At 43.8% G+C, this 25,769-nt stretch overlaps 19 non-coding genes across 19 annotated transcripts in view; all 19 read right to left on the bottom strand.

The window, feature by feature from the left end:
* Positions 1–1,095: 1,095 nt before the first annotated feature.
* On the bottom strand, positions 1,096–1,167 carry trnap-ugg (transfer RNA proline (anticodon UGG)). The gene has a single exon. It is a non-coding gene; the product is annotated as a tRNA-Pro (tRNA).
* Positions 1,168–3,633: 2,466 nt separating this feature from the next.
* trnap-ugg (transfer RNA proline (anticodon UGG)) lies at positions 3,634–3,705 on the bottom strand. Its single transcript has one exon. It is a non-coding gene; the product is annotated as a tRNA-Pro (tRNA).
* A 1,492-nt stretch (positions 3,706–5,197) lies between these two features.
* trnap-cgg (transfer RNA proline (anticodon CGG)) lies at positions 5,198–5,269 on the bottom strand. The gene has a single exon. It is a non-coding gene; the product is annotated as a tRNA-Pro (tRNA).
* Positions 5,270–6,132: 863 nt separating this feature from the next.
* trnap-agg (transfer RNA proline (anticodon AGG)) lies at positions 6,133–6,204 on the bottom strand. The gene has a single exon. It is a non-coding gene; the product is annotated as a tRNA-Pro (tRNA).
* A 568-nt stretch (positions 6,205–6,772) lies between these two features.
* trnap-cgg (transfer RNA proline (anticodon CGG)) lies at positions 6,773–6,844 on the bottom strand. Its single transcript has one exon. It is a non-coding gene; the product is annotated as a tRNA-Pro (tRNA).
* Positions 6,845–7,706: 862 nt separating this feature from the next.
* Positions 7,707–7,778, bottom strand: trnap-agg (transfer RNA proline (anticodon AGG)). Its single transcript has one exon. It is a non-coding gene; the product is annotated as a tRNA-Pro (tRNA).
* Positions 7,779–8,346: 568 nt separating this feature from the next.
* On the bottom strand, positions 8,347–8,418 carry trnap-ugg (transfer RNA proline (anticodon UGG)). Its single transcript has one exon. It is a non-coding gene; the product is annotated as a tRNA-Pro (tRNA).
* Positions 8,419–10,845: 2,427 nt separating this feature from the next.
* trnap-agg (transfer RNA proline (anticodon AGG)) lies at positions 10,846–10,917 on the bottom strand. Its single transcript has one exon. It is a non-coding gene; the product is annotated as a tRNA-Pro (tRNA).
* A 1,503-nt stretch (positions 10,918–12,420) lies between these two features.
* trnap-agg (transfer RNA proline (anticodon AGG)) lies at positions 12,421–12,492 on the bottom strand. The gene has a single exon. It is a non-coding gene; the product is annotated as a tRNA-Pro (tRNA).
* A 568-nt stretch (positions 12,493–13,060) lies between these two features.
* Positions 13,061–13,132, bottom strand: trnap-ugg (transfer RNA proline (anticodon UGG)). The gene has a single exon. It is a non-coding gene; the product is annotated as a tRNA-Pro (tRNA).
* A 2,427-nt stretch (positions 13,133–15,559) lies between these two features.
* On the bottom strand, positions 15,560–15,631 carry trnap-agg (transfer RNA proline (anticodon AGG)). Its single transcript has one exon. It is a non-coding gene; the product is annotated as a tRNA-Pro (tRNA).
* A 1,503-nt stretch (positions 15,632–17,134) lies between these two features.
* On the bottom strand, positions 17,135–17,206 carry trnap-agg (transfer RNA proline (anticodon AGG)). The gene has a single exon. It is a non-coding gene; the product is annotated as a tRNA-Pro (tRNA).
* Positions 17,207–18,707: 1,501 nt separating this feature from the next.
* On the bottom strand, positions 18,708–18,779 carry trnap-agg (transfer RNA proline (anticodon AGG)). Its single transcript has one exon. It is a non-coding gene; the product is annotated as a tRNA-Pro (tRNA).
* A 566-nt stretch (positions 18,780–19,345) lies between these two features.
* Positions 19,346–19,417, bottom strand: trnap-ugg (transfer RNA proline (anticodon UGG)). Its single transcript has one exon. It is a non-coding gene; the product is annotated as a tRNA-Pro (tRNA).
* A 1,298-nt stretch (positions 19,418–20,715) lies between these two features.
* trnap-cgg (transfer RNA proline (anticodon CGG)) lies at positions 20,716–20,787 on the bottom strand. Its single transcript has one exon. It is a non-coding gene; the product is annotated as a tRNA-Pro (tRNA).
* Positions 20,788–21,649: 862 nt separating this feature from the next.
* On the bottom strand, positions 21,650–21,721 carry trnap-agg (transfer RNA proline (anticodon AGG)). The gene has a single exon. It is a non-coding gene; the product is annotated as a tRNA-Pro (tRNA).
* A 1,502-nt stretch (positions 21,722–23,223) lies between these two features.
* trnap-agg (transfer RNA proline (anticodon AGG)) lies at positions 23,224–23,295 on the bottom strand. The gene has a single exon. It is a non-coding gene; the product is annotated as a tRNA-Pro (tRNA).
* A 563-nt stretch (positions 23,296–23,858) lies between these two features.
* trnap-ugg (transfer RNA proline (anticodon UGG)) lies at positions 23,859–23,930 on the bottom strand. Its single transcript has one exon. It is a non-coding gene; the product is annotated as a tRNA-Pro (tRNA).
* Positions 23,931–25,699: 1,769 nt separating this feature from the next.
* The window catches only part of trnap-agg (transfer RNA proline (anticodon AGG)), a 72-nt gene continuing 2 nt past the window's right edge, over positions 25,700–25,769 (bottom strand). Inside the window, exon 1 of the tRNA in view lies at positions 25,700–25,769. This exon is cut by the window's right edge and continues 2 nt beyond it. This is a non-coding gene — a tRNA (tRNA-Pro).

The following is a 25,769-nucleotide window of genomic DNA, read 5'->3' as shown; positions in this document are numbered from 1 at the left end:
GCTGGACAGAGAATTATGGACTCAACTGGAGTTGGAACCTTTCTTGACCTCTCATGAACCAAGCACCCTTGTCAGAACCACTTGTTCCACAGAGAGGTCAACTTCTTGTTCAATGTAAAAACAGGGCTCGTCCAGGATTTGAACCCGGGACCTCTCACACCCAAAGCGAGAATCATACGCCTAGACCAACGAGCCAGCATGCCTTTCGGGGGAGGTGCTCAGACGGAATGCTCAACTCCTGACATCATTCCTCAAGACATTATGGGGAACAAAGGATCAAGGTTTCTAGTAGTTCTTCAGAACACATTTATGTTTTTTATTAATTCCAGTCCATTTAAACAGGGCCAGAATTGTCTTTGTGGACAGCGTTTCCACATGAAAAGGCTTTGCGACAACTTTGGGAGCTGCAGCAGACTACCTGCTACAATGTGTAACCAGAAAAGTGGTTGCTTTTGTCACCATTACTTATAAGAGCTGCAGAAACTCCCTCGACTCCAATCTGTATGAAAAGATACTTTAACAAACTGAGGTCTTGTTCAATCCTTTGTCCTAAATCAGGCTTTTTGCTGGTGAGAAATAGAGAATTCTTAATGCTATCCAGAGAGGAAAAAATCAAGGCTGGAATAGGCTGCAGGAACTCCTGCTTCACATTGTTTTCATGCCGAGTGAAAGGTCCTTCAATTCACCTCTATTAAAACAGCGATGAAAGTGATTTGTGAGCAATTCCACAAAGAGCCTTTTATCATCTCTGTGCACTATCTCAAGAACTGTACTGTTTACGTCTCAAGATGTTTTTGTAGAAGCAGAATGAACCTGATGTGCATGTTGATTTGCCCCTGGTGTATTACATCTGCCTGGCCTCCTCATGTTTTAAGATGGTTTTGTTGAAAAGGAATTAACATGTAAAGTGGTGAGCCTTGGAAACATGGCTTTGTTTTCACAAGGAATGATCAGCCATGACACAGTGGTGCAGCTGGACAGAGAATTATGGACTTAACTGGAGTTGGAACCTTTCTTGACCTCTCATGAACCAAGCACCCTTGTCAGAACCACTTGTTCCACAGAGAGGTCAACTTCTTGTTCAATGTAAAACCAGGGCTCGTCCGGGATTTGAACCCGGGACCTCTCGCACCCAAAGCAAGAATCATACGCCTAGACCAACGAGCCAACATGCCTTTCGTGGGAGGTGCTCAGACGGAATGCTCAACTCCTGACATCATTCCTCAAGACATTATGGGGAACAAAGGATCAAGGTTTCTAGTATTTCTTACGAACACATTTATGTTTTTTATTCATTCCAGTCCATTTAAACAGGGCCAGAATTGTCTTTGTGGACAGCATTTCCACATGAAAAGGCTTTGCGACAACTTTGGGAGCTGCAGCAGACTACCTGCTACAATGTGTAACCAGAAAAGTGGTTGCTTTTGTCACCATTACTTATAAGAGCTGCAGAAACTCCCTCGACTCCAATCTGTATGAAAAGATACTTTAACAAACTGAGGTCTTGTTCAATCCTTTGTCCTAAATCAGGCTTTTTGCTGGTGAGAAATAGAGAATTCTTAATGCTATCCAGAGAGGAAAAAATCAAGGCTGGAATAGGCTGCAGGAACTCCTGCTTCACATTGTTTTCATGCCCTGAGTGAAAGGTCCTTCAATTCACCTCTATTAAAACAGCGATGAAAGTGATTTGTGAGCAATTCCACAAAGAGCCTTTTATCATCTCTGTGCACTATCTCAAAAACTGTACTGTTTACGTCTCAAGATGTTTTTGTAGAAGCAGAATGAACCTGATGTGCATGAGTCTGGGAAACAAGGATTTGCTTAAAGACAAGATCTGGTTGACAGGGACTTATGTTCTGATTTGGAACCTGAAACCTCTCATTAACCACCAGGCTAATCAGATACATCTGTCCAAGGTTGCAGTGTGTGATGTTCCACGGAGAGTGGTCACTGTAAAATAGGGGTTCAACCAGGATCTCACTGAGAAAAGTCACTGTGATGTTCTGCTCAGAGTGGTCACTTTTAAATCAGGATTTGATCCCGGGACCTCTCGCACCCTAAGCGAGAATCATACCCCTAGACCAACGAGCCAAACTGTGGGAGTACGGGATGGCTGTTGGCTGGTAACTGTATATTTTCAATGTTTTTCAGCACATGTCTGCAGGTAATACTCAACACATAGGGTTGCAGAGCAAATTAAGTGGGGGGAAAGTTCAAGTCACCCAGGCTTTCTTCGCAACGTCTGTATGGTTGTGCCCTTTACACTCAAGTCGAGCAGGGCTAGAGTACAAGTGTCGTGGATGACAGCAAATCTCACAAGCAGGGTTTGTAATTCCTGCAGGAGTTGCAGCAGTATATCATCAATCATAACTAAGAAGAACTTTATTTGTTGATTTGCCCCTGGTGTATTACATCTGCCTGGCCTCCTCATGTTTTAAGATGGTTTTGTTGAAAAGGAATTAACATGTAAAGTGGTGAGCCTTGGAAACATGGCTTTGTTTTCACAAGGAATGATCAGCCATGTCACAGTGGTGCAGCTGGACAGAGAATTATGGACTCAACTGGAGTTGGAACCTTTCTTGACCTCTCATGAACCAAGCACCCTTGTCAGAACCACTTGTTCCACAGAGAGGTCAACTTCTTGTTCAATGTAAAAACAGGGCTCGTCCAGGATTTGAACCCGGGACCTCTCACACCCAAAGCGAGAATCATACGCCTAGACCAACGAGCCAGCATGCCTTTCGGGGGAGGTGCTCAGACGGAATGCTCAACTCCTGACATCATTCCTCAAGACATTATGGGGAACAAAGGATCAAGGTTTCTAGTAGTTCTTCAGAACACATTTATGTTTTTTATTAATTCCAGTCCATTTAAACAGGGCCAGAATTGTCTTTGTGGACAGCGTTTCCACATGAAAAGGCTTTGCGACAACTTTGGGAGCTGCAGCAGACTACCTGCTACAATGTGTAACCAGAAAAGTGGTTGCTTTTGTCACCATTACTTATAAGAGCTGCAGAAACTCCCTCGACTCCAATCTGTATGAAAAGATACTTTAACAAACTGAGGTCTTGTTCAATCCTTTGTCCTAAATCAGGCTTTTTGCTGGTGAGAAATAGAGAATTCTTAATGCTATCCAGAGAGGAAAAAATCAAGGCTGGAATAGGCTGCAGGAACTCCTGCTTCACATTGTTTTCATGCCCTGAGTGAAAGGTCCTTCAATTCACCTCTATTAAAACAGCGATGAAAGTGATTTGTGAGCAATTCCACAAAGAGCCTTTTATCATCTCTGTGCACTATCTCAAGAACTGTACTGTTTACGTCTCAAGATGTTTTTGTAGAAGCAGAATGAACCTGATGTGCATGTTGATTTGCCCCTGGTGTATTACATCTGCCTGGCCTCCTCATGTTTTAAGATGGTTTTGTTGAAAAGGAATTACCATGTAAAGTGGTGAGCCTTGGAAACATGGCTTTGTTTTCACAAGGAATGATCAGCCATGACACAGTGGTGCAGCTGGACAGAGAATTATGGACTTAACTGGAGTTGGAACCTTTCTTGACCTCTCATGAACCAAGCACCCTTGTCAGAACCACTTGTTCCACAGAGAGGTCAACTTCTTGTTCAATGTAAAACCAGGGCTCGTCCGGGATTTGAACCCGGGACCTCTCGCACCCAAAGCGAGAATCATACGCCTAGACCAACGAGCCAACATGCCTTTCGGGGGAGGTGCTCAGACGGAATGCTCAACTCCTGACATCATTCCTCAAGACATTATGGGGAACAAAGGATCAAGGTTTCTAGTATTTCTTACGAACACATTTATGTTTTTTATTCATTCCAGTCCATTTAAACAGGGCCAGAATTGTCTTTGTGGACAGCATTTCCACATGAAAAGGCTTTGCGACAACTTTGGGAGCTGCAGCAGACTACCTGCTACAATGTGTAACCAGAAAAGTGGTTGCTTTTGTCACCATTACTTATAAGAGCTGCAGAAACTCCCTCGACTCCAATCTGTATGAAAAGATACTTTAACAAACTGAGGTCTTGTTCAATCCTTTGTCCTAAATCAGGCTTTTTGCTGGTGAGAAATAGAGAATTCTTAATGCTATCCAGAGAGGAAAAAATCAAGGCTGGAATAGGCTGCAGGAACTCCTGCTTCACATTGTTTTCATGCCCTGAGTGAAAGGTCCTTCAATTCACCTCTATTAAAACAGCGATGAAAGTGATTTGTGAGCAATTCCACAAAGAGCCTTTTATCATCTCTGTGCACTATCTCAAAAACTGTACTGTTTACGTCTCAAGATGTTTTTGTAGAAGCAGAATGAACCTGATGTGCATGAGTCTGGGAAACAAGGATTTGCTTAAAGACAAGATCTGGTTGACAGGGACTTATGTTCTGATTTGGAACCTGAAACCTCTCATTAACCACCAGGCTAATCAGATACATCTGTCCAAGGTTGCAGTGTGTGATGTTCCACGGAGAGTGGTCACTGTAAAATAGGGGTTCAACCAGGATCTCACTGAGAAAAGTCACTGTGATGTTCTGCTCAGAGTGGTCACTTTTAAATCAGGATTTGATCCCGGGACCTCTCGCACCCTAAGCGAGAATCATACCCCTAGACCAACGAGCCAAACTGTGGGAGTACGGGATGGCTGTTGGCTGGTAACTGTATATTTTCAATGTTTTTCAGCACATGTCTGCAGGTAATACTCAACACATAGGGTTGCAGAGCAAATTAAGTGGGGGGAAAGTTCAAGTCATCCAGGCTTTCTTTGCAACGTCTGTATGGTTGTGCCCTTTACACTCAAGTCGAACAGGGCTAGAGTGCAAGTGTCGTGGAAGACAGCAAATCTCACAAGCAGGGTTTGTAATTCCTGCAGGAGTTGCAGCAGTATATCATCAATCATAACTAAGAAGAACTTTATTTGTTGATTTGCCCCTGGTGTATTACATCTGCCTGGCCTCTTCATGTTTTAAGATGGTTTTGTTGAAAAGGAATTAACCTGTAAAGTGGTGGGCCTTGGAAAAATGGCTTTGTTTTCACAAGGAATGATCAGCCATGTCACAGTGGTGCAGCTGGAGAGAGAATTATGGACTCAACTGGAGTTGGAACCTTTCTTGACCTCTCATGAACCAAGCACCCTTGTCAGAACCACTTGTTCCACAGAGAGGTCAACTTCTTGTTCAATGTAAAACCAGGGCTCGTCCGGGATTTGAACCCGGGACCTCTCGCACCCGAAGCGAGAATCATACGCCTAGACCAACGAGCCAGCATGCCTTTCGGGAGAGGTGCTCAGATGGAATGCTCAACTCCTGGCATTATTCCTCAAGACATTATGGGGAACAAAGGATCAAGGTTTCTAGTAGTTCTTCAGAACACATTTATGGTTTTTATTATTCCAGTCCATTTAAACAGGGCCAGAATTGTCTTTGTAGACAGCGTTTCCACATGAAAAGGCTTTGCAACAATTTTGGGAGCTGCAGCAGACTACCTGCTACAATGTGTAACCAGAAAAGTGGTTGCTTTTGTCACCATTACTTATAAGAGCTGCAGAAACTCCCTCGACTCCAATCTGTATAAAAAAAATCCTTTAACAAACTAAGGTCTTGTTCAATCCTTTGTCCTAAATCAGGCTTTTTGCTGGTGAGAAATAGAGAATTCTTAATGCTATCCAGAGAGGAAAAAATCAAGGCTGGAATAGGCTGCAGGAACTCCTGCTTCACATTGTTTTCATGCCCTGAGTGAAAGGTCCTTCAATTCACCTCTATTAAAACAGCGATGAAAGTGATTTGTGAGCAATTCCACAAAGAGCCTTTTATCATCTCTGTGCACTATCTCAAGAACTGTACTGTTTACGTCTCAAGATGTTTTTGTAGAAGCAGAATGAACCTGATGTGCATGAGTCTGGGAAACAAGGATTTGCTTAAAGACAAGATCTGGTTGACAGGGACTTATGTTCTGATTTGGAACCTGAAATCTCTCATTAACCACCAGGCTAATCAGATACATCTGTCCAAGGTTGCAGTGTGTGATGTTCCACGGAGAGTGGTCACTGTAAAATAGGGGTTCAACCAGGATCTCACTGAGAAAAGTCACTGTGATGTTCCGCTCAGAGTGGTCACTTTAAAATCAGGGCTCATCCGGGATTTGAACCCAGGACCTCTCGCACCCTAAGCGAGAATCATACCCCTAGACCAACGAGCCAGACTGTGGGAGTACTTGATGGCTGTTGGCTGGTAACTGTATATTTTCAATGTTTTTCAGCACATGTCTGCAGGTAATACTCAACACATAGGGTTGCAGAGCAAATTAAGTGGGGGGAAAGTTCAAGTCACCCAGGCTTTCTTCGCAACGTCTGTATGGTTGTGCCCTTTACACTCAAGTCGAGCAGGGCTAGAGTACAAGTGTCGTGGATGACAGCAAATCTCACAAGCAGGGTTTGTAATTCCTGCAGGAGTTGCAGCAGTATATCATCAATCATAACTAAGAAGAACTTTATTTGTTCATTTGCCCCTGGTGTATTACATCTGCCTGGCCTCCTCATGTTTTAAGATGGTTTTGTTGAAAAGGAATTAACATGTAAAGTGGTGAGCCTTGGAAACATGGCTTTGTTTTCACAAGGAATGATCAGCCATGTCACAGTGGTGCAGCTGGACAGAGAATTATGGACTCAACTGGAGTTGGAACCTTTCTTGACCTCTCATGAACCAAGCACCCTTGTCAGAACCACTTGTTCCACAGAGAGGTCAACTTCTTGTTCAATGTAAAACCAGGGCTCGTCCGGGATTTGAACCCGGGACCTCTCGCACCCGAAGCGAGAATCATACGCCTAGACCAACGAGCCAGCATGCCTTTCGGGAGAGGTGCTCAGATGGAATGCTCAACTCCTGGCATTATTCCTCAAGACATTATGGGGAACAAAGGATCAAGGTTTCTAGTAGTTCTTCAGAACACATTTATGGTTTTTATTATTCCAGTCCATTTAAACAGGGCCAGAATTGTCTTTGTAGACAGCGTTTCCACATGAAAAGGCTTTGCAACAACTTTGGGAGCTGCAGCAGACTACCTGCTACAATGTGTAACCAGAAAAGTGGTTGCTTTTGTCACCATTACTTATAAGAGCTGCAGAAACTCCCTCGACTCCAATCTGTATAAAAAGATACTTTAACAAACTAAGGTCTTGTTCAATCCTTTGTCCTAAATCAGGCTTTTTGCTGGTGAGAAATAGAGAATTCTTAATGCTATCCAGAGAGGAAAAAATCAAGGCTGGAATAGGCTGCAGGAACTCCTGCTTCACATTGTTTTCATGCCCTGAGTGAAAGGTCCTTCAATTCACCTCTATTAAAACAGCGATGAAAGTGATTTGTGAGCAATTCCACAAAGAGCCTTTTATCATCTCTGTGCACTATCTCAAGAACTGTACTGTTTACGTCTCAAGATGTTTTTGTAGAAGCAGAATGAACCTGATGTGCATGAGTCTGGGAAACAAGGATTTGCTTAAAGACAAGATCTGGTTGACAGGGACTTATGTTCTGATTTGGAACCTGAAATCTCTCATTAACCACCAGGCTAATCAGATACATCTGTCCAAGGTTGCAGTGTGTGATGTTCCACGGAGAGTGGTCACTGTAAAATAGGGGTTCAACCAGGATCTCACTGAGAAAAGTCACTGTGATGTTCCGCTCAGAGTGGTCACTTTAAAATCAGGGCTCATCCGGGATTTGAACCCGGGACCTCTCGCACCCTAAGCGAGAATCATACCCCTAGACCAACGAGCCAGACTGTGGGAGTACTTGATGGCTGTTGGCTGGTAACTGTATATTTTCAATGTTTTTCAGCACATGTCTGCAGGTAATACTCAACACATAGGGTTGCAGAGCAAATTAAGTGGGGGGAAAGTTCAAGTCACCCAGGCTTTCTTCGCAACGTCTGTATGGTTGTGCCCTTTACACTCAAGTCGAGCAGGGCTAGAGTACAAGTGTCGTGGATGACAGCAAATCTCACAAGCAGGGTTTGTAATTCCTGCAGGAGTTGCAGCAGTATATCATCAATCATAACTAAGAAGAACTTTATTTGTTCATTTGCCCCTGGTGTATTACATCTGCCTGGCCTCCTCATGTTTTAAGATGGTTTTGTTGAAAAGGAATTAACATGTAAAGTGGTGAGCCTTGGAAACATGGCTTTGTTTTCACAAGGAATGATCAGCCATGACACAGTGGTGCAGCTGGACAGAGAATTATGGACTTAACTGGAGTTGGAACCTTTCTTGACCTCTCATGAACCAAGCACCCTTGTCAGAACCACTTGTTCCACAGAGAGGTCAACTTCTTGTTCAATGTAAAACCAGGGCTCGTCCGGGATTTGAACCCGGGACCTCTCGCACCCAAAGCAAGAATCATACGCCTAGACCAACGAGCCAACATGCCTTTCGGGGGAGGTGCTCAGACGGAATGCTCAACTCCTGACATCATTCCTCAAGACATTATGGGGAACAAAGGATCAAGGTTTCTAGTATTTCTTACGAACACATTTATGTTTTTTATTCATTCCAGTCCATTTAAACAGGGCCAGAATTGTCTTTGTGGACAGCATTTCCACATGAAAAGGCTTTGCGACAACTTTGGGAGCTGCAGCAGACTACCTGCTACAATGTGTAACCAGAAAAGTGGTTGCTTTTGTCACCATTACTTATAAGAGCTGCAGAAACTCCCTCGACTCCAATCTGTATGAAAAGATACTTTAACAAACTGAGGTCTTGTTCAATCCTTTGTCCTAAATCAGGCTTTTTGCTGGTGAGAAATAGAGAATTCTTAATGCTATCCAGAGAGGAAAAAATCAAGGCTGGAATAGGCTGCAGGAACTCCTGCTTCACATTGTTTTCATGCCCTGAGTGAAAGGTCCTTCAATTCACCTCTATTAAAACAGCGATGAAAGTGATTTGTGAGCAATTCCACAAAGAGCCTTTTATCATCTCTGTGCACTATCTCAAAAACTGTACTGTTTACGTCTCAAGATGTTTTTGTAGAAGCAGAATGAACCTGATGTGCATGAGTCTGGGAAACAAGGATTTGCTTAAAGACAAGATCTGGTTGACAGGGACTTATGTTCTGATTTGGAACCTGAAACCTCTCATTAACCACCAGGCTAATCAGATACATCTGTCCAAGGTTGCAGTGTGTGATGTTCCACGGAGAGTGGTCACTGTAAAATAGGGGTTCAACCAGGATCTCACTGAGAAAAGTCACTGTGATGTTCTGCTCAGAGTGGTCACTTTTAAATCAGGATTTGATCCCGGGACCTCTCGCACCCTAAGCGAGAATCATACCCCTAGACCAACGAGCCAAACTGTGGGAGTACGGGATGGCTGTTGGCTGGTAACTGTATATTTTCAATGTTTTTCAGCACATGTCTGCAGGTAATACTCAACACATAGGGTTGCAGAGCAAATTAAGTGGGGGGAAAGTTCAAGTCACCCAGGCTTTCTTCGCAACGTCTGTATGGTTGTGCCCTTTACACTCAAGTCGAGCAGGGCTAGAGTACAAGTGTCGTGGATGACAGCAAATCTCACAAGCAGGGTTTGTAATTCCTGCAGGAGTTGCAGCAGTATATCATCAATCATAACTAAGAAGAACTTTATTTGTTGATTTGCCCCTGGTGTATTACATCTGCCTGGCCTCCTCATGTTTTAAGATGGTTTTGTTGAAAAGGAATTAACATGTAAAGTGGTGAGCCTTGGAAACATGGCTTTGTTTTCACAAGGAATGATCAGCCATGTCACAGTGGTGCAGCTGGACAGAGAATTATGGACTCAACTGGAGTTGGAACCTTTCTTGACCTCTCATGAACCAAGCACCCTTGTCAGAACCACTTGTTCCACAGAGAGGTCAACTTCTTGTTCAATGTAAAAACAGGGCTCGTCCAGGATTTGAACCCGGGACCTCTCACACCCAAAGCGAGAATCATACGCCTAGACCAACGAGCCAGCATGCCTTTCGGGGGAGGTGCTCAGACGGAATGCTCAACTCCTGACATCATTCCTCAAGACATTATGGGGAACAAAGGATCAAGGTTTCTAGTAGTTCTTCAGAACACATTTATGTTTTTTATTAATTCCAGTCCATTTAAACAGGGCCAGAATTGTCTTTGTGGACAGCGTTTCCACATGAAAAGGCTTTGCGACAACTTTGGGAGCTGCAGCAGACTACCTGCTACAATGTGTAACCAGAAAAGTGGTTGCTTTTGTCACCATTACTTATAAGAGCTGCAGAAACTCCCTCGACTCCAATCTGTATGAAAAGATACTTTAACAAACTGAGGTCTTGTTCAATCCTTTGTCCTAAATCAGGCTTTTTGCTGGTGAGAAATAGAGAATTCTTAATGCTATCCAGAGAGGAAAAAATCAAGGCTGGAATAGGCTGCAGGAACTCCTGCTTCACATTGTTTTCATGCCCTGAGTGAAAGGTCCTTCAATTCACCTCTATTAAAACAGCGATGAAAGTGATTTGTGAGCAATTCCACAAAGAGCCTTTTATCATCTCTGTGCACTATCTCAAGAACTGTACTGTTTACGTCTCAAGATGTTTTTGTAGAAGCAGAATGAACCTGATGTGCATGAGTCTGGGAAACAAGGATTTGCTTAAAGACAAGATCTGGTTGACAGGGACTTATGTTCTGATTTGGAACCTGAAATCTCTCATTAACCACCAGGCTAATCAGATACATCTGTCCAAGGTTGCAGTGTGTGATGTTCCACGGAGAGTGGTCACTGTAAAATAGGGGTTCAACCAGGATCTCACTGAGAAAAGTCACTGTGATGTTCCGCTCAGAGTGGTCACTTTAAAATCAGGGCTCATCCGGGATTTGAACCCGGGACCTCTCGCACCCTAAGCGAGAATCATACCCCTAGACCAACGAGCCGTACTGTGGGAGTATGGGATGGCTGTTGGCTGGTAACTGTATATTTTCAATGTTTTTCAGCACATGTCTGCAGGTAATACTCAACACATAGGGTTGCAGAGCAAATTAAGTGGGGGGAAAGTTCAAGTCACCCAGGCTTTCTTCGCAACGTCTGTATGGTTGTGCCCTTTACACTCAAGTCGAGCAGGGCTAGAGTACAAGTGTCGTGGATGACAGCAAATCTCACAAGCAGGGTTTGTAATTCCTGCAGGAGTTGCAGCAGTATATCATCAATCATAACTAAGAAGAACTTTATTTGTTAATTTGCCCCTGGTGTATTACATCTGCCTGGCCTCCTCATGTTTTAAGATGGTTTTGTTGAAAAGGAATTAACATGTAAAGTGGTGAGCCTTGGAAACATGGCTTTGTTTTCACAAGGAATGATCAGCCATGTCACAGTGGTGCAGCTGGACAGAGAATTATGGACTCAACTGGAGTTGGAACCTTTCTTGACCTCTCATGAACCAAGCACCCTTGTCAGAACCACTTGTTCCACAGAGAGGTCAACTTCTTGTTCAATGTAAAAACAGGGCTCGTCCAGGATTTGAACCCGGGACCTCTCGCACCCAAAGCGAGAATCATACGCCTAGACCAACGAGCCAGCATGCCTTTCGGGGGAGGTGCTCAGACGGAATGCTCAACTCCTGACATCATTCCTCAAGACATTATGGGGAACAAAGGATCAAGGTTTCTAGTAGTTCTTCAGAACACATTTATGTTTTTTATTAATTCCAGTCCATTTAAACAGGGCCAGAATTGTCTTTGTGGACAGCGTTTCCACATGAAAAGGCTTTGCGACAACTTTGGGAGCTGCAGCAGACTACCTGCTACAATGTGTAACCAGAAAAGTGGTTGCTTTTGTCACCATTACTTATAAGAGCTGCAGAAACTCCCTCGACTCCAATCTGTATAAAAAGATACTTTAACAAACTAAGGTCTTGTTCAATCCTTTGTCCTAAATCAGGCTTTTTGCTGGTGAGAAATAGAGAATTCTTAATGCTATCCAGAGAGGAAAAAATCAAGGCTGGAATAGGCTGCAGGAACTCCTGCTTCACATTGTTTTCATGCCCTGAGTGAAAGGTCCTTCAATTCACCTCTATTAAAACAGCGATGAAAGTGATTTGTGAGCAATTCCACAAAGAGCCTTTTATCATCTCTGTGCACTATCTCAAGAACTGTACTGTTTACGTCTCAAGATGTTTTTGTAGAAGCAGAATGAACCTGATGTGCATGAGTCTGGGAAACAAGGATTTGCTTAAAGACAAGATCTGGTTGACAGGGACTTATGTTCTGATTTGGAACCTGAAATCTCTCATTAACCACCAGGCTAATCAGATACATCTGTCCAAGGTTGCAGTGTGTGATGTTCCACGGAGAGTGGTCACTGTAAAATAGGGGTTCAACCAGGATCTCACTGAGAAAAGTCACTGTGATGTTCCGCTCAGAGTGGTCACTTTAAAATCAGGGCTCATCCGGGATTTGAACCCGGGACCTCTCGCACCCTAAGCGAGAATCATACCCCTAGACCAACGAGCCAGACTGTGGGAGTACTTGATGGCTGTTGGCTGGTAACTGTATATTTTCAATGTTTTTCAGCACATGTCTGCAGGTAATACTCAACACATAGGGTTGCAGAGCAAATTAAGTGGGGGGAAAGTTCAAGTCACCCAGGCTTTCTTCGCAACGTCTGTATGGTTGTGCCCTTTACACTCAAGTCGAGCAGGGCTAGAGTACAAGTGTCGTGGATGACAGCAAATCTCACAAGCAGGGTTTGTAATTCCTGCAGGAGTTGCAGCAGTATATCATCAATCATAACTAAGAAGAACTTTATTTGTTCATTTGCCCCTGGTGTATTACATCTGCCTGGCCTCCTCATGTTTTAAGATGGTTTTGTTGAAAAGGAATTAACATGTAAAGTGGTGAGCCTTGGAAACATGGCTTTGTTTTCACAAGGAATGATCAGCCATGACACAGTGGTGCAGCTGGACAGAGAATTATGGACTTAACTGGAGTTGGAACCTTTCTTGACCTCTCATGAACCAAGCACCCTTGTCAGAACCACTTGTTCCACAGAGAGGTCAACTTCTTGTTCAATGTAAAACCAGGGCTCGTCCGGGATTTGAACCCGGGACCTCTCGCACCCAAAGCAAGAATCATACGCCTAGACCAACGAGCCAACATGCCTTTCGGGGGAGGTGCTCAGACGGAATGCTCAACTCCTGACATCATTCCTCAAGACATTATGGGGAACAAAGGATCAAGGTTTCTAGTATTTCTTACGAACACATTTATGTTTTTTATTCATTCCAGTCCATTTAAACAGGGCCAGAATTGTCTTTGTGGACAGCATTTCCACATGAAAAGGCTTTGCGACAACTTTGGGAGCTGCAGCAGACTACCTGCTACAATGTGTAACCAGAAAAGTGGTTGCTTTTGTCACCATTACTTATAAGAGCTGCAGAAACTCCCTCGACTCCAATCTGTATGAAAAGATACTTTAACAAACTGAGGTCTTGTTCAATCCTTTGTCCTAAATCAGGCTTTTTGCTGGTGAGAAATAGAGAATTCTTAATGCTATCCAGAGAGGAAAAAATCAAGGCTGGAATAGGCTGCAGGAACTCCTGCTTCACATTGTTTTCATGCCCTGAGTGAAAGGTCCTTCAATTCACCTCTATTAAAACAGCGATGAAAGTGATTTGTGAGCAATTCCACAAAGAGCCTTTTATCATCTCTGTGCACTATCTCAAAAACTGTACTGTTTACGTCTCAAGATGTTTTTGTAGAAGCAGAATGAACCTGATGTGCATGAGTCTGGGAAACAAGGATTTGCTTAAAGACAAGATCTGGTTGACAGGGACTTATGTTCTGATTTGGAACCTGAAACCTCTCATTAACCACCAGGCTAATCAGATACATCTGTCCAAGGTTGCAGTGTGTGATGTTCCACGGAGAGTGGTCACTGTAAAATAGGGGTTCAACCAGGATCTCACTGAGAAAAGTCACTGTGATGTTCTGCTCAGAGTGGTCACTTTTAAATCAGGATTTGATCCCGGGACCTCTCGCACCCTAAGCGAGAATCATACCCCTAGACCAACGAGCCAAACTGTGGGAGTACGGGATGGCTGTTGGCTGGTAACTGTATATTTTCAATGTTTTTCAGCACATGTCTGCAGGTAATACTCAACACATAGGGTTGCAGAGCAAATTAAGTGGGGGGAAAGTTCAAGTCACCCAGGCTTTCTTCGCAACGTCTGTATGGTTGTGCCCTTTACACTCAAGTCGAGCAGGGCTAGAGTACAAGTGTCGTGGATGACAGCAAATCTCACAAGCAGGGTTTGTAATTCCTGCAGGAGTTGCAGCAGTATATCATCAATCATAACTAAGAAGAACTTTATTTGTTGATTTGCCCCTGGTGTATTACATCTGCCTGGCCTCCTCATGTTTTAAGATGGTTTTGTTGAAAAGGAATTAACATGTAAAGTGGTGAGCCTTGGAAACATGGCTTTGTTTTCACAAGGAATGATCAGCCATGTCACAGTGGTGCAGCTGGACAGAGAATTATGGACTCAACTGGAGTTGGAACCTTTCTTGACCTCTCATGAACCAAGCACCCTTGTCAGAACCACTTGTTCCACAGAGAGGTCAACTTCTTGTTCAATGTAAAAACAGGGCTCGTCCAGGATTTGAACCCGGGACCTCTCACACCCAAAGCGAGAATCATACGCCTAGACCAACGAGCCAGCATGCCTTTCGGGGGAGGTGCTCAGACGGAATGCTCAACTCCTGACATCATTCCTCAAGACATTATGGGGAACAAAGGATCAAGGTTTCTAGTAGTTCTTCAGAACACATTTATGTTTTTTATTAATTCCAGTCCATTTAAACAGGGCCAGAATTGTCTTTGTGGACAGCGTTTCCACATGAAAAGGCTTTGCGACAACTTTGGGAGCTGCAGCAGACTACCTGCTACAATGTGTAACCAGAAAAGTGGTTGCTTTTGTCACCATTACTTATAAGAGCTGCAGAAACTCCCTCGACTCCAATCTGTATGAAAAGATACTTTAACAAACTGAGGTCTTGTTCAATCCTTTGTCCTAAATCAGGCTTTTTGCTGGTGAGAAATAGAGAATTCTTAATGCTATCCAGAGAGGAAAAAATCAAGGCTGGAATAGGCTGCAGGAACTCCTGCTTCACATTGTTTTCATGCCCTGAGTGAAAGGTCCTTCAATTCACCTCTATTAAAACAGCGATGAAAGTGATTTGTGAGCAATTCCACAAAGAGCCTTTTATCATCTCTGTGCACTATCTCAAGAACTGTACTGTTTACGTCTCAAGATGTTTTTGTAGAAGCAGAATGAACCTGATGTGCATGAGTCTGGGAAACAAGGATTTGCTTAAAGACAAGATCTGGTTGACAGGGACTTATGTTCTGATTTGGAACCTGAAATCTCTCATTAACCACCAGGCTAATCAGATACATCTGTCCAAGGTTGCAGTGTGTGATGTTCCACGGAGAGTGGTCACTGTAAAATAGGGGTTCAACCAGGATCTCACTGAGAAAAGTCACTGTGATGTTCCGCTCAGAGTGGTCACTTTAAAATCAGGGCTCATCCGGGATTTGAACCCGGGACCTCTCGCACCCTAAGCGAGAATCATACCCCTAGACCAACGAGCCGTACTGTGGGAGTATGGGATGGCTGTTGGCTGGTAACTGTATATTTTCAATGTTTTTCAGCACATGTCTGCAGGTAATACTCAACACATAGGGTTGCAGAGCAAATTAAGTGGGGGGAAAGTTCAAGTCACCCAGGCTTTCTTCGCAACGTCTGTATGGTTGTGCCCTTTACACTCAAGTCGAGCAGGGCTAGAGTACAAGTGTCGTGGATGACAGCAAATCTCACAAGCAGGGTTTGTAATTCCTGCAGGAGTTGCAGCAGTATATCATCAATCATAACTAAGAAGAACTTTATTTGTTAATTTGCCCCTGGTGTATTACATCTGCCTGGCCTCCTCATGTTTTAAGATGGTTTTGTTGAAAAGGAATTAACATGTAAAGTGGTGAGCCTTGGAAACATGGCTTTGTTTTCACAAGGAATGATCAGCCATGTCACAGTGGTGCAGCTGGACAGAGAATTATGGACTCAACTGGAGTTGGAACCTTTCTTGACCTCTCATGAACCAAGCACCCTTGTCAGAACCACTTGTTCCACAGAGAGGTCAACTTCTTGTTCAATGTAAAAACAGGGCTAGTCCAGGATTTGAACCCGGGACCTCTCGCACCCAAAGCGAGAATCATACGCCTAGACCAACGAGCCAGCATGCCTTTCGGGGGAGGTGCTCAGACGGAATGCTCAACTCCTGACATCATTCCTCAAGACATTATGGGGAACAAAGGATCAAGGTTTCTAGTAGTTCTTCAGAACACATTTATGTTTTTTATTAATTCCAGTCCATTTAAACAGGGCCAGAATTGTCTTTGTGGACAGCGTTTCCACATGAAAAGGCTTTGCGACAACTTTGGGAGCTGCAGCAGACTACCTGCTACAATGTGTAACCAGAAAAGTGGTTGCTTTTGTCACCATTACTTATAAGAGCTGCAGAAACTCCCTCGACTCCAATCTGTATGAAAAGATACTTTAACAAACTGAGGTCTTGTTCAATCCTTTGTCCTAAATCAGGCTTTTTGCTGGTGAGAAATAGAGAATTCTTAATGCTATCCAGAGAGGAAAAAATCAAGGCTGGAATAGGCTGCAGGAACTCCTGCTTCACATTGTTTTCATGCCCTGAGTGAAAGGTCCTTCAATTCACCTCTATTAAAACAGCGATGAAAGTGATTTGTGAGCAATTCCACAAAGAGCCTTTTATCATCTCTGTGCACTATCTCAAGAACTGTACTGTTTACGTCTCAAGATGTTTTTGTAGAAGCAGATTGAACCTGATGTGCATAAGTCTGGGAAACAAGGATTTGCTTAAAGACAAGATCTGGTTGACAGGGACTTATGTTCTGATTTGGAACCTGAAACCTCTCATTAACCACCAGGCTAATCAGATACATCTGTCCAAGGTTGCAGTGTGTGATGTTCCACGGAGAGTGGTCACTGTAAAATCGGGGTTCAACCAGGATCTCACTGAGAAAAGTCACTGTGATGTTCTGCTCAGAGTGGTCACTTTTAAATCAGGGCTCGTCTGGGATTTGAACCCGGGACCTCTCGCACCCTAAGCGAGAATCATACCCCTAGACAAACGAGCCAGACTGTGGCAGTACGGGATGGCTGTTGGCTGGTAACTGTATATTTTCTATGTTTTTCAGCACATGTCTGCAGGTAATACTCAACACATAGGGTTGCAGAGCAAAGTAAGGGGGGGAAGTTCAAGTCATCCAGGTTTTCTTCGCAACGTCTGTATGGTTGTGCCCTTTACACTCAAGTCGAACAGGGCTAGAGTGCAAGTGTCGTGGAAGACAGCAAATCTCACAAGCAGGGTTTGTAATTCCTGCAGGAGTTGCAGCAGTATATCATCAATCATAACTAAGAAGAACTTTATGAGTTGATTTGCCCCTGGTGTATTACATCTGCCTGGCCTCCTCATGTTTTAAGATGGTTTTGTTGAAAAGGAATTAACATGTAAAGTGGTGAGCCTTGGAAACATGACTTTGTTTTCACAAGGAATGATCAGCCATGACACAGTGGTGCAGCTGGACAGAGAATTATGGACTTAACTGGAGTTGGAACCTTTCTTGACCTCTCATGAACCAAGCACCCTTGTCAGAACCACTTGTTCCACAGAGAGGTCAACTTCTTGTTCAATGTAAAACCAGGGCTCGTCCAGGATTTGAACCCAGGACCTCTCGCACCCAAAGCGAGAACCATACGCCTAGACCAACGAGCCAACATGCCTTTCGGGGGAGGTGCTCAGACGGAATGCTCAACTCCTGACATCATTCCTCAAGACATTATGGGGAACAAAGGATCAAGGTTTCTAGTATTTCTTCAGAACACATTTATGTTTTTTATTCATTCCAGTCCATTTAAACAGGGCCAGAATTGTCTTTGTGGACAGCATTTCCACATGAAAAGGCTTTGCGACAACTTTGGGAGCTGCAGCAGGCTTCCTGCTACAATGTGTAACCAGAAAAGTGGTTGCTTTTGTCACCATTACTTATAAGAGCTGCAGAAACTCCCTCGACTCCAATCTGTATGAAAAGATACTTTAACAAACTGAGGTCTTGTTCAATCCTTTGTCCTAAATCAGGCTTTTTGCTGGTGAGAAATAGAGAATTCTTAATGCTATCCAGAGAGGAAAAAATCAAGGCTGGAATAGGCTGCAGGAACTCCTGCTTCACATTGTTTTCATGCCCTAAGTGAAAGGTCCTTCAATTCACCTCTATTAAAACAGCGATGAAAGTGATTTGTGAGCAATTCCACAAAGAGCCTTTTATCATCTCTGTGCACTATCTCAAAAACTGTACTGTTTACGTCTCAAGATGTTTTTGTAGAAGCAGAATGAACCTGATGTGCATGAGTCTGGGAAACAAGGATTTGCTTAAAGACAAGATCTGGTTGACAGGGACTTATGTTCTGATTTGGAACCTGAAACCTCTCATTAACCACCAGGCTAATCAGAAACTTCTGTCCAAGGTTGCAGTGTGTGATGTTCCACGGAGAGTGGTCACTGTAAAATCGGGGTTCAACCAGGATCTCACTGAGAAAAGTCACTGTGATGTTCCGCTCAGAGTGGTCACTTTTAAATCAGGGCTCGTCCGGGATTTGAACCCGGGACCTCTCGCACCCTAAGCGAGAATCATACTCCTAAACCAACGAGCCAGACTGTGGGAGCAGGATGGCTGTTGGCTGGTAACTGTATATTTTCAATGTTTTTCAGCACATGTCTGCAGGTAATACTCAACACATAGGGTTGCAGAGCAAATTAAGTGGGGGGAAAGTTCAAGTCACCCAGGCTTTATTCACAACGTCTGTATGGTTGTGCCCTTTACACTCAAGTCGAACAGGGCTAGAATACAAGTGTCGTGGATGACAGCAAATCTCACAAGCAGGGTTTGTAATTCCTGCAGGAGTTGCAGCAGTATATCTTCAATCATAACTAAGAAGAACTTTATTTGTTGATTTGCCCCTGGTGTATTACATCTGCCTGGCCTCTTCATGTTTTAAGATGGTTTTGTTGAAAAGGAATTAACCTGTAAAGTGGTGGGCCTTGGAAAAATGGCTTTGTTTTCACAAGGAATGATCAGCCATGTCACAGTGGTGCAGCTGGAGAGAGAATTATGGACTCAACTGGAGTTGGAACCTTTCTTGACCTCTCATGAACCAAGCACCCTTGTCAGAACCACTTGTTCCACAGAGAGGTCAACTTCTTGTTAAATGTAAAAACAGGGCTCGTCCGGGATTTGAACCCGGGACCTCTCGCACCCAAAGCGAGAATCATACGCCTAGACCAACGAGCCAGCATGCCTTTCGGGGGAGGTGCTCAGACGGAATGATCAACTCCTGACATCATTCCTCAAGACATTATGGGGAACAAAGGATCAAGGTTTCTAGTATTTCTTCAGAACACATTTATGTTTTTTATTCATTCCAATCCATTTAAACAGGGCCAGAATTGTCTTTGTGGACAGCATTTCCACATGAAAAGGCTTTGCGACAACTTTGGGAGCTGCAGCAGACTACCTGCTACAATGTGTAACCAGAAAAGTGGTTGCTTTTGTCACCATTACTTATAAGAGCTGCAGAAACTCCCTCGACTTCAATCTGTATGAAAAGATACTTTAACAAACTGAGGTCTTGTTCAATCCTTTGTCCTAAATCAGGCTTTTTGCTGGTGAGAAATAGAGAATTCTTAATGCTATCCAGAGAGGAAAAAATCAAGGCTGAGTCTGGGAAACAAGGATTTGCTTAAAGACAAGATCTGGTTGATAGGGACTTATGTTCCGATTTGGAACCTGAAACCTCTCATTAACCACCAGGCTAATCAGATACATCTGTCCAAGGTTGCAGTGTGTGATGTTCCACGGAGAGTGGTCACTGTAAAATCGGGGTTCAACCAGGATCTCACTGAGAAAAGTCACTGTGATGTTCCGCTCAGAGTGGTCACTTTTAAATCAGGGCTCCTCTGGGATTTGAACCCGGGACATCTCGCACCCTAAGCGAGAATCATACCCCTAGACCAACGAGCCAGACTGTGGGAGTACGGGATGGCTGTTTGGCTGGTAACTGTATATTTTCAATGGTTTTCAGCACATGTCTGCAGGTAATACTCAACACATAGGGTTGCAGAGCAAATTAAGGGGGGGAAAAGTTCAAGTCACCCAGGCTTTATTCACAACGTCTGTATGGTTGTGCCGTTTACACTCAAGTCGAACAGGGCTAGAATACAAGTGTCGTGGAAGACAGCAAATCTCACAAGCAGGGTTTGTAATTCCTGCAGGAGTTGCAGCAGTATATCTTCAATCATAACTAAGAAGAACTTTATTTGTTGATTTGCCCCTGGTGTATTACATCTGCCTGGCCTCTTCATGTTTTAAGATGGTTTTGTTGAAAAGGAATTATCCTGTAAAGTGGTGGGCCTTGGAAAAATGGCTTTGTTTTCACAAGGAATGATCAGCCATGTCACAGTGGTGCAGCTGGAGAGAGAATTATGGACTCAACTGGAGTTGGAACCTTTCTTGACCTCTCATGAACCAAGCACCCTTGTCAGAACCACTTGTTCCACAGAGAGGTCAACTTCTTGTTCAATGTAAAACCAGGGCTCGTCCGGGATTTGAACCCGGGACCTCTCGCACCCGAAGCGAGAATCATACGCCTAGACCAACGAGCCAGCATGCCTTTCGGAAGAGGTGCTCAGATGGAATGCTCAACTCCTGGCATTATTCCTCAAGACATTATGGGGAACAAAGGATCAAGGTTTCTAGTAGTTCTTCAGAACACATTTATGGTTTTTATTATTCCAGTCCATTTAAACAGGGCCAGAATTGTCTTTGTAGACAGCGTTTCCACATGAAAAGGCTTTGCAACAACTTTGGGAGCTGCAGCAGACTACCTGCTACAATGTGTAACCAGAAAAGTGGTTGCTTTTGTCACCATTACTTATAAGAGCTGCAGAAACTCCCTCGACTCCAATCTGTATAAAAAGATACTTTAACAAACTAAGGTCTTGTTCAATCCTTTGCCCTAAATCAGGCTTTTTGCTGGTGAGAAATAGAGAATTCTTAATGCTATCCAGAGAGGAAAAAATCAAGGCTGGAATAGGCTGCAGGAACTCCTGCTTCACATTGTTTTCATGCCCTGAGTGAAAGGTCCTTCAATTCACCTCTATTAAAACAGCGATGAAAGTGATTTGTGAGCAATTCCACAAAGAGCCTTTTATCATCTCTGTGCACTATCTCAAGAACTGTACTGTTTACGTCTCAAGATGTTTTTGTAGAAGCAGAATGAACCTGATGTGCATGAGTCTGGGAAACAAGGATTTGCTTAAAGACAAGATCTGGTTGACAGGGACTTATGTTCTGATTTGGAACCTGAAATCTCTCATTAACCACCAGGCTAATCAGATACATCTGTCCAAGGTTGCAGTGTGTGATGTTCCACGGAGAGTGGTCACTGTAAAATAGGGGTTCAACCAGGATCTCACTGAGAAAAGTCACTGTGATGTTCCGCTCAGAGTGGTCACTTTAAAATCAGGGCTCATCCGGGATTTGAACCCGGGACCTCTCGCACCCTAAGCGAGAATCATACCCCTAGACCAACGAGCCAGACTGTGGGAGTACGGGATGGCTGTTGGCTGGTAACTGTATATTTTCAATGTTTTTCAGCACATGTCTGCAGGTAATACTCAACACATAGGGTTGCAGAGCAAATTAAGTGGGGGGAAAGTTCAAGTCACCCAGGCTTTCTTCGCAACGTCTGTATGGATGTGCCCTTTACACTCAAGTCGAGCAGGGCTAGAGTACAAGTGTCGTGGATGACAGCAAATCTCACAAGCAGGGTTTGTAATTCCTGCAGGAGTTGCAGCAGTATATCAACAATCATAACTAAGAAGAACTTTATTTGTTCATTTGCCCCTGGTGTATTACATCTGCCTGGCCTCCTCATGTTTTAAGATGGTTTTGTTGAAAAGGAATTAACATGTAAAGTGGTGAGCCTTGGAAACATGGCTTTGTTTTCACAAGGAATGATCAGCCATGTCACAGTGGTGCAGCTGGACAGAGAATTATGGACTCAACTGGAGTTGGAACCTTTCTTGACCTCTCATGAACCAAGCACCCTTGTCAGAACCACTTGTTCCACAGAGAGGTCAACTTCTTGTTCAATGTAAAAACAGGGCTCGTCCAGGATTTGAACCCGGGACCTCTCGCACCCAAAGCGAGAATCATACGCCTAGACCAACGAGCCAGCATGCCTTTCGGGGGAGGTGCTCAGACGGAATGCTCAACTCCTGACATCATTCCTCAAGACATTATGGGGAACAAAGGATCAAGGTTTCTAGTAGTTCTTCAGAACACATTTATGTTTTTTATTATTCCAGTCCATTTAAACAGGGCCAGAATTGTCTTTGTGGACAGCGTTTCCACATGAAAAGGCTTTGCGACAACTTTGGGAGCTGCAGCAGACTACCTGCTACAATGTGTAACCAGAAAAGTGGTTGCTTTTGTCACCATTACTTATAAGAGCTGCAGAAACTCCCTCGACTCCAATCTGTATGAAAAGATACTTTAACAAACTGAGGTCTTGTTCAATCCTTTGTCCTAAATCAGGCTTTTTGCTGGTGAGAAATAGAGAATTCTTAATGCTATCCAGAGAGGAAAAAATCAAGGCTGGAATAGGCTGCAGGAACTCCTGCTTCACATTGTTTTCATGCCCTGAGTGAAAGGTCCTTCAATTCACCTCTATTAAAACAGCGATGAAAGTGATTTGTGAGCAATTCCACAAAGAGCCTTTTATCATCTCTGTGCACTATCTCAAAAACTGTACTGTTTACGTCTCAAGATGTTTTTGTAGAAGCAGAATGAACCTGATGTGCATGAGTCTGGGAAACAAGGATTTGCTTAAAGACAAGATCTGGTTGACAGGGACTTATGTTCTGATTTGGAACCTGAAACCTCTCATTAACCACCAGGCTAATCAGATACATCTGTCCAAGGTTGCAGTGTGTGATGTTCCACGGAGAGTGGTCACTGTAAAATAGGGGTTCAACCAGGATCTCACTGAGAAAAGTCACTGTGATGTTCTGCTCAGAGTGGTCACTTTTAAATCAGGGCTCGTCCGGGATTTGAACCCGAGACCTCTCGCACCCTAAGCGAGAATCATACCCCTAGACCAACGAGCCAGACTTTGGAGCAGGATGGCTGTTGGCTGGTAACTGTATATTTTCTATGTTTTTCAGCACATGTCTGCAGGTAATACTCAACACATAGGGTTGCAGAGCAAATAAGGGGGGGAAAGTTCAAGTCATCCAGGCTTTCTTCGCAACGTCTGTATGGTTGTGCCCTTTACACTCAAGTCGAACAGGGCTAGAGTGCAAGTGTCGTGGAAGACAGCAAATCTCACAAGCAGGGTTTGTAATTCCTGCAGGAGTTGCAGCAGTATATCATCAATCATAACTAAGAAGAACTTTATGAGTTGATTTGCGCCTGGTGTATTACATCTGCCTGGCCTCCTCATGTTTTAAGATGGTTTTGTTGAAAAGGAATTAACATGTAAAGTGGTGAGCCTTGGAAACATGGCTTTGTTTTCACAAGGAATGATCAGCCATGACACAGTGGTGCAGCTGGACAGAGAATTATGGACTTAACTGGAGTTGGAACCTTTCTTGACCTCTCATGAACCAAGCACCCTTGTCAGAACCACTTGTTCCACAGAGAGGTCAACTTCTTGTTCAAAGTAAAACCAGGGCTCGTCCGGGATTTGAACCCGGGACCTCTCGCACCCAAAGCGAGAATCATACGCCTAGACCAACGAGCCAACATGCCTTTCGGGGGAGGTGCTCAGACGGAATGCTCAACTCCTGACATCATTCCTCAAGACATTATGGGGAACAAAGGATCAAGGTTTCTAGTATTTCTTACGAACACATTTATGTTTTTTATTCATTCCAGTCCATTTAAACAGGGCCAGAATTGTCTTTGTGGACAGCATTTCCACATGAAAAGGCTTTGCGACAACTTTGGGAGCTGCAGCAGACTACCTGCTACAATGTGTAACCAGAAAAGTGGTTGCTTTTGTCACCATTACTTATAAGAGCTGCAGAAACTCCCTCGACTCCAATCTGTATGAAAAGATACTTTAACAAACTGAGGTCTTGTTCAATCCTTTGTCCTAAATCAGGCTTTTTGCTGGTGAGAAATAGAGAATTCTTAATGCTATCCAGAGAGGAAAAAATCAAGGCTGGAATAGGCTGCAGGAACTCCTGCTTCACATTGTTTTCATGCCCTGAGTGAAAGGTCCTTCAATTCACCTCTATTAAAACAGCGATGAAAGTGATTTGTGAGCAATTCCACAAAGAGCCTTTTATCATCTCTGTGCACTATCTCAAAAACTGTACTGTTTACGTCTCAAGATGTTTTTGTAGAAGCAGAATGAACCTGATGTGCATAAGTCTGGGAAACAAGGATTTGCTTAAAGACAAGATCTGGTTGACAGGGACTTATGTTCTGATTTGGAACCTGAAACCTCTCATTAACCACCAGGCTAATCAGATACATCTGTCCAAGGTTGCAGTGTGTGATGTTCCACGGAGAGTGGTCACTGTAAAATAGGGGTTCAACCAGGATCTCACTGAGAAAAGTCACTGTGATGTTCTGCTCAGAGTGGTCACTTTTAAATCAGGATTTGATCCCAGGACCTCTCGCACCCTAAGCGAGAATCATACCCCTAGACCAACGAGCCAAACTGTGGGAGTACGGGATGGCTGTTGGCTGGTAACTGTATATTTTCAATGTTTTTCAGCACATGTCTGCAGGTAATACTCAACACATAGGGTTGCAGAGCAAATTAAGTGGGGGGAAAGTTCAAGTCATCCAGGCTTTCTTCGCAACGTCTGTATGGTTGTGCCCTTTACACTCAAGTCGAACAGGGCTAGAGTGCAAGTGTCGTGGAAGACAGCAAATCTCACAAGCAGGGTTTGTAATTCCTGCAGGAGTTGCAGCAGTATATCATCAATCATAACTAAGAAGAACTTTATGAGTTGATTTGCCCCTGGTGTATTACATCTGCCTGGCCTCCTCATGTTTTAAGATGGTTTTGTTGAAAAGGAATTAACATGTAAAGTGGTGAGCCTTGGAAACATGGCTTTGTTTTCACAAGGAATGATCAGCCATGACACAGTGGTGCAGCTGGACAGAGAATTATGGACTTAACTGGAGTTGGAACCTTTCTTGACCTCTCATGAACCAAGCACCCTTGTCAGAACCACTTGTTCCACAGAGAGGTCAACTTCTTGTTCAATGTAAAACCAGGGCTCGTCCGGGATTTGAACCCAGGACCTCTCGCACCCAAAGCGAGAACCATACGCGGAGGATTTGCTTAAAGACAAGATCTGGTTGACAGGGACTTATGTTCTGATTTGGAACCTGAAACCTCTCATTAACCACCAGGCTAATCAGATACATCTGTCCAAGGTTGCAGTGTGTGATGTTCCACGGAGAGTGGTCACTGTAAAATAGGGGTTCAACCAGGATCTCACTGAGAAAAGTCACTGTGATGTTCTGCTCAGAGTGGTCACTTTTAAATCAGGGCTCATCCGGGATTTGAACCCGGGACCTCTCGCACCCTAAGCGAGAATCATACCCCTAGACCAACGAG

Source organism: Clarias gariepinus, chromosome 14, assembly GCF_024256425.1.
Source record: "Clarias gariepinus isolate MV-2021 ecotype Netherlands chromosome 14, CGAR_prim_01v2, whole genome shotgun sequence".
NCBI classification, from domain to species: domain Eukaryota; kingdom Metazoa; phylum Chordata; class Actinopteri; order Siluriformes; family Clariidae; genus Clarias; species Clarias gariepinus.
Note: the sequence above shows the minus strand (reverse complement) of the source record. Positions and strands in the feature narration are given on the sequence as shown.